At 38.9% G+C, this 9771-nt stretch overlaps 1 pseudogene; it reads right to left on the bottom strand.

The window, feature by feature from the left end:
- Positions 1 to 10: 10 nt before the first annotated feature.
- On the bottom strand, positions 11 to 8580 carry LOC121602775 (annotated as a pseudogene).
- Between the last annotated feature and the right edge of the window lie 1191 nt (positions 8581 to 9771).

Genomic DNA, 9771 nt, shown 5'->3' with positions numbered 1-9771 from the left:
TTGTGTAGTTTCTCACCACCGCCGATATCACCGCCTTCTCCTCAAGTGCACCAAACTTCTGTCCAATGCAGTTCCGTGGCCCGGCACTGAACGGAAATAACGAGTAGGGATGGCGATTGGTGCTGTTTTCGGGCAGGAAACGATCCGGATAAAACTTCTCCGGATTGGGAAAGTACTGAGGATCTCGGTGCAATTGGTAGAGCATGATCACGGCGTTCGTTCCACTCGGTATGTGATGTCCTTCGATGTCCACCCCCGTAGTGAGCGTGCGCGATAGTATGGGAATGCTGGGAAACAGTCGCAAGCTTTCCTTGATGCAGCACTCAAATATCGCATCTCGGACAGCTCTGCCATCGTTGGATGGCGCTCCCTATCTCCACCCATGATGCCGTCTATCTCCAGGAAGACGCGCTCCTGGACGGTTTGGTCCGTGCCGAGTAAGTACAACATCCACGCCAGTGCAGTGGCCGTCGTATCGTGTCCACCCAGTATGAAAGTGTCCACCTCTTCGCGTATGTCTGCATCGGATAGCAGCTGGCCATCTTCCGACAGCTCGAGCAATAAATCCAAAAAAGCAAGCTGTTTTCTCTGACCAAGCGCCTCCTCGCTGTGTGGTGCGTTATCAGCGGATCCAGTTTCCGACAGCATTGACTGCTTTCGCTGTCGATACATTTCACGGCGCTTTTGGATCATGCTGTAAGCAAAATCGTGCAGGATTTTCAAACAATGCTCGTGCTCGGTGTAAGCTTTTGTGAAGCGGAATATAAAATCAGAACGCAACCAAAACTTCTGTAACCGTTCTAGAATAATTTCCGATATCCTACAAAATACACAGAAATATGTAGCATTGTAGAGAGGGTCCTTTTTTGTTTAGAAACTACAGCATGAAGATATATACTTCTCGTGTGCCTTCACGTATTCCGAATCGGACTTTTCCAACGCGTCTATGGGATAGCCCATGGCCGTTTCTATCAAAGAAAACAATAGTAGGTAACGAAACAAATTGAAAGTGATGTTTAAAATTTAAAAATTTAAAACAATGAAGGTTTAGATATTTTGGACCAAATTATATTAATTTAACATATATTTAATATGTCCTAAAATCATAAAAAACTCTTTAATTTAAATGATATGGGCAATGCATGATTGTAGATAGTAAAACCTACGTTAGTTATTTTTTCTTACCGCAAATAATATCCAGCGAAGTTAGCGTAGCATAGATCGTACAATCAAACCCTTCGGTGTTGTTAAGTTGTTTTTCCAGCTGCCGAACCAGAACATAGCTTTGCTTGTTCATAACCTCAACAAAGTTCGCCAGTATTTTAAAATGAAACGTAGGTGTCAGCATCTTACGACGCTGATGCCATTTGGCGGCATGACTCGTAAGCAGACCGGTACCAATCCACGGTTTAAGCAGATCATAATCGCGACCCTTTTCAATGTTCTTGGAGCTAGAGAGAATTTTCTATTACCAGAAAGAAAAACATACTTTTACACAGAGAACATTGTACGAAAGGCACATAAAGATAGCAGAAGATTGTGTAATACCTCAGCGGCAGTAGCTTTCGAAATGAGAATGTAGGGCTTCAGCCCGGCCCAGACACGGTTAAATCCTTGCCTCCGTCCGTACAGTAACCTTGCGCCATTGATCGTACTGAACATTTCTGCAAACAAGAAAAATGTTTTGTTCAATTGTATATGTTGTTGTTATGTTTTCTTAAAGTTGTAACTCCCCGACATTTAAGACAGTGGTGTTAATCTTAAGTACATATCCAAAAAAATTGTAATGGGTTTGGAGATAGTTACCGTCGCCATGTAGTAAGTTTGGAGATAGTTACAGTCGCCATGTAATATGTTCGGTTTTAGATACGGTCGCCAAGTAATCTGATGAGTGAAAAATATAAGACCATTCTTCACGAGTCGTATCAAATAAATGATAAAGTGTACTGATAAAGTACTATAAGTACGCGGATTGCTCGGGAACGCAGAAACCGCGTATCTCGGGAACAGACTTTATATGCTTTTTTACGGTTACGGGATAAGCAGAATTATTCATAATATTTACATGTTTAAGCCATCGCTACCCAAACATGTGCAAAGATAACAGTAAAAAGGAAATTAAAAAAAATCATATTTATTATAATTTTGAAATTTTTTCACAGTTTAAAAGTAGAAGAGCATAGAAAATTGACTCTAAATAAGCTTGTTGTTTTGGAAAGTATGGCATGAAAAATCAATCGAGACGGGCAGTAGAAATGGCAGTAGGCTTGATACATTTCTATGGAAACCTCTTAACCGCTATTTGATGGGGTGTACAGTTGGAATTCAATAGTTCAACGCTTTTAGTTGCCATGATTTTTAATTGAAGGCCAAGGTCAGACACACCGAAAAACCAACGCAACGAAAACGATATGATAACCGAAAAATAATGCTTTTCAATGTCAATTTCAAAAAAATTGTGATTTGTTGACCCCAAATGTGACAAAAAAAAACATGAAAAAAAAATCACTAGAACTAAACAAACGTTTGGATTTCGCTGGGCCAATTGGTTGAACGAAATTGGTCAACCGGAAAACGAAGCGTTACATTTCACCCGTACATTTTTTCAGTGTGTCTGGCCTCGGCCCAACGCTCAATAGTTGGTTGATAGTTTAATTTAAAAGCATGCGTTTCTTTGGAAAATCAGGTTTGCCACAAATCTCATGGCTCTTTACGAAGAAATTCAAATCTGTTTCGGTTGGAAAAACGTGCGAGCTATAAAGCACGAATTCAATAGTTGATATGCATGCAATTGAAGTTCCACCAGTGGTTGTTTAGTTGCCAAGGTTAATTAAAAAAACTAAGTTTAATTTCTACAGTGCTACAACCGAGCACTCCATAGCGGGATGCAAATCTCCGTATAGTGAGCCCAAAAAGTATTCATCTATCTTAATAACTTACAGAAAATGCCGCAATAGACATGGGTCGCTAAAAGCAATGATGATGTTTGATACACACGATTATTTAGAGATCCTTTGTGTTTAAAGTCATTGTATGATTGTCTAGTCCTCTAGACTATACGGCTCTGTGCGAAAATTAAATCTGTGCAACGTAGATTTACTAGAGTCTCCCTTGTATTTTAATATGCCTGATTACCGCATGCGATGTTTGTTGCTTGGGCTAGAATCTCTCAAAAATCGCCGAAAAGTTGCACAAAATTGTGTTTATAGCCAAGCTGCTGAAACATGAGATTGACGCGCCTGAGTTGCTAAAAAATATCCCCATATACGCACCAGTCAGAACCCATAGACAACGTGCATTTTTAGAAAATGAGTTTAGGAGAACTTTAGCCTCATACAACGACCCTCTATTGAGAATGTGTAGACAGTTCAATTATCATTTCGAATCTTTTAACTTTCATTTGACTACGCAGAGCTTAACATATAGAATTTAAGTGACAAGGGTCATAGTCTATGTAATACCAGACCCTAAAATTGTCTAATCTTCCTTCTAAATTAATGCATTTATGTTTATGTTTCAATTGCACTTCGCGCGGTCAGAGAGACACTATAGGCGGGGAAGTTGAAGAAATGGAAATGGATGGCGGGGAAGTTGAAGAAAGCATGATGGCGGTGAAGTAAAGATAGATCATCATCTTATGCATCTTCTCTTCTCTTAATCTTATGCATAGCCTATCCTACTCATTTTTCAAGGTTACAAACATTTGGGAGGCCTCATTCCTTCATTTGATCAGCGTTTGGCAATTTTTCTGACACTAATTTTGTGTCAAACTGTGAACTAAGCAGCCATTCTTAACAATTTATCTAACGAAAGAAGCGGTTTAATGTCTACAAAATTAAATATAACCCAGGAATCAGTGCATTTTATGATGGCCAATAAGATAAGGAGAAGAGATGGGTCGTATCATGATACTAGGGCTCAGTGATGAAAGGTGAGCTAGAAAAATGAGCCAAATTGAAAGAAAACGAGATCGTGAAATGTATTCTTGTATGATTTAAGTATGATTTAAAATTTGGGCCGGTCTGATGGTACAGTCGTCAACTCGAACGACTTAACAACATGCCCGTCATGGGTTCAAGCCCCTAATAGCCCGTGTCCCCATACGTAGGACTGACTATCCTGCTACGGTAACAAAAAGTCACTGAAAGCCAAGCCCACTTCACTAGTGGGTACAGGCAGACCTTGACCGGCAGCCGAGGAAGAAGATGAAGAATTATTTAAGTACTGTGAGTCCCAGTTCTGAGCAATTGTATTTAAAAATTACCACATAGTTCATGGTCAGTCAACTGGGAGAACATACAGAGCATTGCAATTTACCTAAAACACCAAACCAGCTGAAACCAAACTGATGAAAACGATTTAATAGACTCTCAATCTATTCTGTTGCCAATTTTTTAAAGGAACTTAGCCATGTGGTCCGGAAATGCAATATTTCTACCAGATATTAATTGGAACATGTCTTGTAAGATGAGCGGGACAAAAATACGCCCTATTTGAGGTTCAAATGAGCGTTGGTCAAATAGCCACTAATAGTCATAAATGCAATAAAAAACAAGATCATGACATTTTTTGATTCCATAATCTTTGTTGTCTAACGCATATTACGCCAAAAACCTGATAGTCAAATACTTTTAGTGCGTCAATCAAACGACTTAGTTTTTTTAAATAATGAAGTTGGTTTTGCACTATTGTAATGCTTATTTTTTAGCAATACGTGTTCATTGATGGTCCCCTTGTCAAACCTCATCATTATTTTTAATAACCCATGCCTATTGCGGCCATAATATAAATTTTTCTGTAAAATATTCAGCTAGACGAATACTTTTTGGGCTGACTGTATGTAATCAGTGGCGGATTTAACGGTGCGCGGACTGAGCGGCCGCGGGGGCCCCGTCAATGTAGGGGCCCCGTGTATGGTAATTCCAGCATATAGAACAATGTGTACAGTAGTCTCAGCAAGAGCTTCTGTGCTAGTTAGGGGCCCCATGGATGACGGGACTCATAAACTATTGGGGCCCAGTACAGGGATTCTGAACACCCCCCCTCCCCCCAAGAAAACCATTAAAGTGTGTTTGATTCAAAACCTAATGCAACAATATGCACCCCGACACCAAGCGGGGGCCTCCACTCCTTTTAACGCTTAGGGCCCCCAACACCCTAAATCCGCCACTGTATGTAATACAAATCTAGTGACGAAAGAGTTCATAAGGACCAAAGTCACATTAAATCTTTAGATAGACTGACAAAATATGTAATGCGAATTCTAACAAAGTCTTTATAATATAGAAGTTGGTGGATGATCGATTTTAATCCACAAAAACTTTTGGAAGTGGCTTTTTGAGAGTTAGATGACAAAGTGTTCACAAACATTTGCAAACTTTGTAAAAATGTCCGAAAATGCATCCAAATTACTGTATACACCACAACTAAAATCTCAATGCTTGCTGCGATGAAACGACTGAAACTTTTGTATCTATCCTTTTTTATATAATCAAAAGTACTCGCTGTCTCGAGCTCTATAGCATGTAAAATTTCATTATGATAATTCATTCAGGAACCAGTTAAGTTAGGCCATAGTTTCGTTTTAAGAAATTAGTCAAAAGTGTGACTTGTCTCTTGCAATACAGTCTGATCTCACTAGTTACGATACGATTGCGTACTAGTGGATTCACACTCGATAGTTGCGTTTTTTGATAGACCGCAAATGTGATGAGCAGAAATAATCTAGAACAATTTTGTTGAAAAAGCTTTGTGAATATTACCCTTTCTTTAATAGATTGAACTAGTAGCTTGTATTTTAGTTGAAATATGTTTTCATATTTACAAGGACTTCAGCTACGTGTTAGTTTCAGCTATGGGAAGTAATTAATTTTCATGCGTACTGAAATGAGCATGTAAACTCAGAAAAATGTGTTAATTTTAAATTTCGTACAAATGAATGCAGATAAAACCTTTTCACCGCATCATGATTTTGGCTCGCTTCTCACTTTCATTGGACCAGGATGGCACAACACCGAAGCTGTGAGGCAATTCTCTGAGGCAAAATAACCTTACCAGTGTGCTTTAATCTCCCAAAACTCAAGGTCGTGGAACACTTACTGCTCCACACATAAACATACTTGTTTATTCATTATTCATAACGGAAGTTACAGCGGTTATGAGTAATATACCTTAAAAATTACATTGGCAAGTATTTATACGGAGTTACCTTTCTTGCACCTGAACGTTAAAGGTCTGAACGGGGCAGTTTGCCCATTCGGTGAGTTTAATTCCAAATAACCGTTACAAGCGCACATGAAAGCTGTGCACCATCCACAGTTGATGATTACTACGGAATCACCCTGAATCTTAAGAAATCCCCAAACAAAAATCATTACAGGTCCTTTCACTTTACGCCTTGTGCAATAATGTAAAAAACATAATCAGCTTTTGCTTCCTTTCATTCACTGCCTCCCGCTATCCTTACTTCACTGCCAGAATGCAAATGCTTCTGTAATACGAACAATTGTTGTAAAACACTTTTGTATGGCTCTCTTGTAAACAACGTAACATGTATCTAACTATACATTTGTAATAACTCAAATTGTCTACTATCATTGGAAATGTGAGAAGTGATAAAGCGGGATGCGAGGAGTGAATGAGTCGCACAACATATCGAAGGGGTCTACGCCTGTTTTACCTTGATACATTTGATTGCCGGTGTCTCCGTTTCTGAGCTGGCCGGCTTTACCAGATTTTTAACATTTATACTTTTAACTTGAACCACGTTCAAGCGATCACTGCTGTACACATATGGCTGCGGCGCAATTTTGCGCACTTGGTGAACACAAGTTTATGGCTGGTAGGGTTGTATCTTTGGTAGGAAGGAAGCTGTACCATCAGAGCAATCGGGTAACGGGTCCCAAGATCGTTGATCCATCGGGTAACCGTAGTATTTTGCGGAACAGACAATCTCAACAATTTTTCAAGGTCCTGATGAATTTAATGCCCCTGACCGAGCAAAATCCGCATGGCGTTGCACCTAACAGGAAGGATTGGAGTAATCATTGCACTACCAGCATTGCACTGCATTGTTTCTTTAATTGCAGTACTGGTTATAGTGATCCAATCTGGCTCTGGCTGTTTAATACTGTTTGACGAAACAACAAAAACTTGATTTGTAAGCAGTATCAAGTAGATTTTGTTAGTGTAATTATTAGCTTAACATTTCCACACAACTCGTAGAAAGTTATTTTATTTTTTGTTGTTGTTGCACCAAACACTGCGTCGTAATTTCAGTATGGTGACGTTATTGGTTTTATTTTTCTATTGAAAGAACCTCCTCGTTAGTGATCTCATTAAGCATTAGTTAAATAATGGGATCATCAACTTATTTCGTAAGGCTTAGGCCGATGCAGCCTGAAAGGTGCCGATCATCATTAGTCACACCTGATGGACGCACTTCCTCCCATGATGCTTTATCACGCAGGTGAAACGTATGAGAAAATGTTTTACCACTTGGTTGGTCCAGCCAAATCATTGCCTTTTTTTAAGATTTATTTATTCACTTTGAAAGACAGGTATGAATTAGACGAAGCTTTATCTTTTTACTTGAAAAGCTATTTGCTTATTATTCTATAAATCATGATGATTTATTCGCCCGTAAACGTCTTTGAAAAAGGGCGATTATTTTTTCTAACGTGTTGTGAATGTTTGTTTTGCGTTGTTTGGGAAATGATGCATAAAAAAAACCTTACCACCTGCACTTCTGTTGTTCATTTTCGCAGTTACATAATAATGATGCTGCACTTTGGGTATACAAAATTCTTCACGTGCCACCAGCTTTGAAAATTAATAAATTAAACAATTTGTACAAGGTTTCGGAAAAGATTCTTACATCCTGTTATTGTAATGTTTACGTAGACTGTAGAATAAACTAAGTTTTTTGCTCTATTTACCTACGATGACAAACGAAAGCCAATGACAAGGGACAGTGGGATTTATTTTTGTTATGACTCTCAGACTGCGTTATTCCTCCTACACATCAATCTATTTTGCATAATTCACAACACTATGCCAACCAATTCATTCTTCAGCTTTTCTGCGCATTCTGGCGGTGGCACCGATAGGCAGTTACAACTCACGCTAATTTGCTTACCATCGCGATCAACCAACCATTGCAAACTGTTACCCAGCAAAGGTAACGCAGGGGGGCCAGGAATACGATTGATGTGTTTGGCGACCTCCGCTCGCTGACGGTAGAAGATAACGGTGGAAGCTGCTACTGTCAGCATCACTATCCAAGCAGTCGGGGACAATAGCTGAAGTGCATTTGGCACGAGATCACTCCACAAGATCGAACTCATCGCTACACTATTGATGTGCTTGCGTTAACAGAAAATGCTATTTTTTTGTATTGAGCCTTTTCAAACAGCCAATTAAATCTTAACTAAGTGGCATCCGCATTTGCACCATTCACACTATACATTCAATTGATCCTTTCGCACTGAATATACATTTGGGGAAGGACTTTTCCAGCATCCACTTTAAACTCTCCTCTTCAGTTCACTGTCTTAATCGTACTAAACGTTGCTCAGCATCTTGTCGTTGCCTTTATATTGGCGTTGCCTCTTGCCTCAACACCATCGCGGTAGTATACGACAGCGGAATCGTGAGCATGACCATCGGGTGAGCATTATTATTATTTGAGAAATGGGTGAAAATGGTATAAGCAAACGAAGCAGCTCAATGGATAATGTATAATTGTGTGTGTGTGTGTGAGAGAGAGAGAGAGAGAGAGATGTAGAGAGAAAGAGAGAGAGAGAGAGAGAGAAATAAAGAGAAATACAGAGACATATAGAGAAATATAGAGATAGGGCAGAACAAAATATCTCACCTACAATGATAAGGATTGTTTGGTACACTTTTTGGTTTACTTGAAATTGGATAGATATCTCATGGTATAAACAGGTTTTCTAAATTCGTTCTACTTAATCAAACGCTGGACACAATTACACCAGCAGAGAGAAAGACACATCTTCTGTATCATGCATAATTACCCACAGCTTTCATTATCGATGCACAGCTTAGCTACAGTCATAATTAAATGAGAATGTTGCTAACGGTTGGCAAACCTGGGCAACAAAAAAAAAAGCTGGTATAAGGTGATAAAAAGTATTTTTTTTAAATTTAATTATAATCTTCTCCTACTCATAACGTAATTACTTTTTTTGGTAAACAAAATACAAAAAAAGTAGCAAAAATCGAAGGTAAGATGTCCTTTATACGTATTACGTTGAAGCAGAGAAAAATGAAAACCAGAAAAGGAAAATGATAATAGGAGGGTGCTGGTTTCTATCGCAAAGGGGGTTGCTGATCGACTGCTTTTGTAGTGGCGCCATCTATTTTAGAGTAGCTGTACTATATGCATTTTGTGCATGCGGTTGCATGTTCATTTGCCCTATTTTGCAAAGAAGTGAAGACTTTTGTTTTTTAATATATTCCCAAACTGTACATGAGTCGTATTTCCTATTAAATGTAACTAAACATTTAGTCAGGATCAGTTTCTGTTTGGTTTGGTTAATGCAAATGCGTACAAAAATGTTCATGCTACAAATATTCCTGCAACAAATCTATTGGTTTGTCTTGCAACAAAAAAATTATTTTGATTGATCTTCCATACGACTTGACTACAAAAGATCCCCTATCATTTTCATACAAGCAAGCCCAATGGAACAATTTTTAATGTTAATCGCCCACAACAGTGCACTGAAGCCCTTGTTTTGAGTGAAA

This window comes from Anopheles merus, unplaced genomic scaffold, assembly GCF_017562075.2.
Source record: "Anopheles merus strain MAF unplaced genomic scaffold, AmerM5.1 LNR4000612, whole genome shotgun sequence".
NCBI classification, from domain to species: domain Eukaryota; kingdom Metazoa; phylum Arthropoda; class Insecta; order Diptera; family Culicidae; genus Anopheles; species Anopheles merus.
Note: the sequence above shows the minus strand (reverse complement) of the source record. Positions and strands in the feature narration are given on the sequence as shown.